We start from the raw sequence: 5,467 nt of genomic DNA, 5'->3' as shown, positions 1-5,467 counted from the left end.
TACCAAGCTCTTGGGGCTTGCTTAAGTCCATACACGGCTTTATTTAACTTGCACACATGATTAATTAGGATATTTAGGGATTTTCAAATCCTTTTGGTTAAACCATGTAGACTGTTTCTTTCAAGTGACCATTTCGTCCAGCAACAGATCTCAACCTTTCCACTTTCACCAGTCATCTGGAAATACTGCTAGTGTGTCTGAGTCTATAAATCAATGTCATCATAAATATTGTACTAAAAATCAACTAATTGTAAATCTCTGGCATAAAAGATTAAGCCACCCCAATAAAGTTATGTTGAATAAAATCTTACATCATTTACATGTTGCTACTACTGATCCTTACTTTTGTCATGCATGTCAATATGGAAACTCCATCAAATACATTTTCTCGTCTCAACATAAATCCACATCACTATTTGAAATCATTCACACAAACCTGAAGGGTACAAATATTTTCTACACTTTCTTGATGACTGCACAAAGTACACATGGATATTTCCTTTAAAAGCCAAATCTTACTCACCACTACAACATTCTTACAATTCAACTCTTATGTTGAAAGACAATTCTCAACTAAAATCAAGTCTGTCCAGTCAGATTGGGGAGGTGAATATCGCCCTCTTGCACCCATTCTTAACAAGCTTGGCATTGTGTTTAGACAACCTTGTCCTCACACCCACAAACAACAAGGAAGAGTTGAAAGAAAGCATAGACATGTGATTGAAACGGGTCTCACCTCACTTTGCTTGCACAAGCCCAACTACCTCTCACTTATTGGTGGGATGCATTCACTGCTGCAACCTATTTGATGAATAGACTTCCTGTTCAAAAAAAAAAATTATGCAACTCCCTTTGAACGGTTGTTCTTTAAGAAACATGACTATAACTTTCTAAAGGTGTTTAGTTGTGCTTGCTTTTCCCTTCTAAGACCATATCAAACTCAAATGTTCAATTTCAAAAAAAGTACATGCATATTTTTTGGGCTACAACCCTTCCCACAAAGGGTACAAGTGCCTTCATCTATCTGGCCGCATCTACATAACTGGTAGTGTGTCCTTTGATGAAAATAATTTTCCTTACTCAAAATTATTCTCACCATCTCAGAAACCATAACAAAACTCTTCTCCACCTTGTCTGTATCTACCTTTTTCGACATTACCACAACCACTCACTCGAGTACATCCTCCAATTCAACACTCTAATAATTCTAAAACTCACATAATGACACCAGTTCGTGTTGGAAATTATTTTACCAGGATCTTAGATCTACTCACAAGTATGTTGATTAACACCCTAAATATGAACTTTCTAAAACGATGAAATAAACACATATAAAGTTTAGGAAACCTTACATTGGGTGCAGCGGAACATAATGACTCCTTCCGTTCAGATATCTAGCCCTTGATTCCTTTCTGTAGCAGAGCATTATCAATATCTGAACCTGGATCTCTTTCTCTGAATCATTGATGCTGAAACTCCTTCTTGCTGAAAGTCTTTCTTCACGATCTTCCTCACTATGATTGAGGTATCACTTGTTGTGTGTGGGCACTACTCTTACACTAAGAATTTCGAAATCTCAATGAGGAAGAGAGAGAGAGTGGGTTCGGCCAAAGATAGGGAGAGAGAAGGCTCAGTTTTTTCTGAATGAAAAAGTAGAAAATTTAAGTGTAAATTTCCTGAAGCCTTCACTATCTATTTATCACTACAACAAAAGGCTAAATTCGCGACAGTCTCAAAAACGCTTTTTTTTGGGGCCCGTCGCTAAAAAATTTATGTAAGTGTTAAAAACCGTCGCCTATAATTTATTATAGGCGACGGTTTTTAACACTCGTATAAATTAGGCGACGGTTTGTAAATGTAGAGAAAAAATTTGAAAAAAAAAATAATACACTATTCGCGACAGTTTAGAACTGTTGGGCAAACCGCGATCAGTACTTTGCCCGACGGTTCAAAACCGTCGGGGAAGGGGAAGCCCCTTTATAATAAAACTCTCATCTCTCATCAATACAAATTCATATCACGCTCACCCTCTCTCTCACGCCCCAAACCCTCTCGTTCTTCGCCTCCAGCCACCGTTTCAGATCGTTGTTCATCATCGACGAGCCCCAAACCCTCTCATTCTTCGCCCCGCGAGCAGCAAGTTTCTCTCCGGTAAAACTCTCTCTCTTTCTCTCTTTCTCCATTTTTTCTTTCTTTTCTCTCCCGAGCCCCCCATCTCTGGTTTCCCTCTCAATTTGTCGCTGCTGCTCCGCCCATCCAGGCTAGTTCCAGTCCCAAACTTTCGTTGTTCGGTCGAGATTGAAGGCCTCGTACAAGATCAGAACAACCCATATCCCATCGGGTTCAGAGGCCTACTCTGCTCCTTCCTTCTAGGTATGTTCTTCATCTCCATGATATTCAGTTTTTTCTTCTTTTTATTTTTGTTATTGATGAATTGTTTCACCAAAACATACATAGTTTCTTACGAAATTTTACTTTGGTCGAAACCTGTTTATAAAATTTTAGGGTTTATATCCATTTTATGATTTACTTGATTACAAAGAGAATTCAAAAGAGGATAAAATTTATAAGATGATACGTTGTATTCAGAGCCTATCTCAGTGGTGATGGGAATCAATACCCTCTTTATTTAGAAGGAACTATTTGTATATTTGGTGTTTATATATGGACAACTTTGTATATATCAAGGTATATCCAAATTATAATGGCTTTTCTATGGATGATATACAGTCAGAAAATAATGGTGGATTAATGAAGCCAGAGAATATATATATATATGTATATGTATATTTTACTTTATCTTTATATCAGAAAAAAGACAAGAGATTTTGAATGAAAATGTTTAATAAAGTTTACAGGAGAACGATCAGAGATAGAGCATCTTCTTTGTTTCTTTTATAATTATTATTTTTGCATATATATGTATGAATAAAAGGAAAATTGTAATAGTTTAAAACACTTTTGACGATGGGAACAAGAACATGTACTGAAGAATGAAATACTATTTACTCTCTGCTAGCTAATATAGCTATATATAGAGAGAAGAGGCGACAATTCCTATCACCACATTTAGTCATATGTTGGTCATTTGTTTGTATGTATATATCTTTGGCCTCTCTTGTGTAATTTGGCATCGTTTTTTTTTTATCTCAGTTTAGGTGTTTCTTATAATATTAAGCTATAAAAAAATAATAAAGAATAATATAAAATGAATAATTATTTATTAATTTATTCATAGAATTTCAAATGGTATCTAGTAGGCATATAATGTAAATTTATTAATTAGAGAATAGATATGAGATACATATTTGGTTCTATGTTACATATCCTAGGAACTATTTTTATGCTCTCCACTCTTGACATCTTGTGACATCTTTGTTGTTTGAATATTTAGATTTGGATTTGCATTTGCATTAGAATTCAATGACTTTGGAGCTAAGGTTATAATAAAGAACTTGTTCATAAGCATTCTCTTATAAATTTGATACATATGGTCTTGTTTATAAGCATTCTGAGGCTCTATGTTCATTTTATTGTTTAGGTAAGAAGCTTTTTTTTAATATAAAGGCTCGTTTTGTGATAATTGATATAAAAGTTTATTGAATTACAATTAATTTTTGATTCAACTCTCCTATTCACATGGATGAGTTTGACTTAGTGAAGCTAAGAGTTGAAGTGGAACAAATGAGGCTTTCATCATATTGACTGAGAGAAGAGTTGTGCAATGGTCACATCTTACTGTCACCATAGGAAAGCCATACCAATAGCATGGTATTTGGGCCTATCTTCCTTTGAAATGATATTTGGCCAAAGAGTTTACTTCTTTTTTTTTTTTTTTTTTGCACTGCTATAGGAATGTCATACCATAGCCCCCTGTTTAGCTAAGTTGGCATAACTTTACAAGACACTAGTCTAGTGGCCAGGGATCTCCTCTGCATTTGGGCTTGATGCTATTTCAATTTGTGTATTTTTTAATCTTATGAGTTAATGAAATTTTTCAAAATAAAATATTAATAATTAAAAAAACTTTACTGCAATGTTTGCATGGGAATGTCATATTTAAGTCTTAATCAATAACTAGTGCTGTATTGTCATAATTGGTTGGCTATTTTATATTCGATTCCTCTTGTTTTAAATCTGAATGAGAATGTAGAGAAAATAATTTATAAACAAGCTATGTGCCTAATTCAAGTTTGGTCTTGGTGCATTGTATAGGATTTGGTTGATGATTGCTTAGTTTATAATAGTTATTAAGAGAAAGGGTCCTTTTGTTTTATGTTGTTCTTCTGCCAAATTAAGAGAATTCTTAGTTTTTTTTTTTCTTAGGCTGGAAATGGGAATTTCATAGTTAATCTCCTTTCCCCCTCTGAAGCACATAGCTCCTGACAGTCAAGCTAATTTGTGTAATTAAAATGTTACACAATTTAAGTATTTTTATGCTCCAGTCTTGGCATGATTCTAGAAGGGTGCATTAAATGGGTAAAGAGGCATCTTAGAATTTATTTTTCTTGAAACAGAGTTAGTAAAATTGACATCATATGATTATAAATAGAAATAGAAATATGTGTTGGCTAAGCTGAAAGATCCATAAAAAAAAAAATACAAGGAGCACTAGAGATTTATAGCCACATATATATTACTAATTAATATATAATTTCTTCTATTTTGTTTTGCAGGGTAAGAGCAATCTGTATTCAATCAACGAGATGAATCTTCCGCGTGATCAGTGGATTAAATACGTCCGAGCACAGGCAAGGCGACAAGGGCTATTATGATGATTAGTGTTTAGTTTTTTGTTTATACTTTACACTATAACCAGCTACAATCATATAACTAAAGATTAATTAATATTTTTACTTTATGTTTGAGTAAGTAGTTTGTATATATTTTAATTTTTGTTCATTTTCAATTTATGTTTATACTTTATTTTAACTAATTTGTGACAATGTATAAATTAGTAAAAATTAATTAATGCAGGAGAAAAAAGTAGAATTTTTTTTTATTTTTTTCCCTTTTTTTTTGCAACTTAATGACGGGCAAAAACCGTCGTAGAAAAATACGAAATTTAAAATTAATCTAAAAATTTTACAATAAACGACGGTTTAAAACCGTTCTTATACCACTATAGGTGACTGTTTAAAACTGTGGCCTATAGTATAGGCCACGGTTTTAAACTGTAGCCTATACTATAGGCTACGGTTTTAAACTGTCGCCAATAGTGTTCATTATAGGCGACGGTTTTAAACTGTGGCCTATACTATTTGCCCGACAGTTTTCGACCGTCGTCTATTCTACCCAGTATCCGCGACGCTCGTATAGGCGACGGTTTTATGGACTGTCGGGAATTCTTTGGCCGACAGTGTCAAACTGACGGGAATTTCGAGTTTTTTAGTAGTGTATAGCATTCCACTAGGGTTAGGTTTGAATTATTTGGCATTAAAATAATGAAAAAATCAGTTTGAATTTC

General features: G+C 33.9%; 1 long non-coding RNA gene across 1 annotated transcript; it reads left to right on the top strand.

Annotated features, from left to right (window-relative positions):
• Positions 1-1,730: 1,730 nt before the first annotated feature.
• LOC133036718 (uncharacterized) lies at positions 1,731-5,024 on the top strand. Its single transcript, XR_009687297.1, has 3 exons — positions 1,731-2,151; positions 2,261-2,373; positions 4,677-5,024. It is a non-coding gene; the product is annotated as an uncharacterized LOC133036718 (long non-coding RNA).
• Positions 5,025-5,467: the final 443 nt, after the last annotated feature.

This window comes from Cannabis sativa, chromosome 4 (assembly GCF_029168945.1).
Source record: "Cannabis sativa cultivar Pink pepper isolate KNU-18-1 chromosome 4, ASM2916894v1, whole genome shotgun sequence".
Taxonomy (NCBI): Eukaryota; Viridiplantae; Streptophyta; class Magnoliopsida; order Rosales; family Cannabaceae; genus Cannabis; species Cannabis sativa.
Note: the sequence above shows the minus strand (reverse complement) of the source record. Positions and strands in the feature narration are given on the sequence as shown.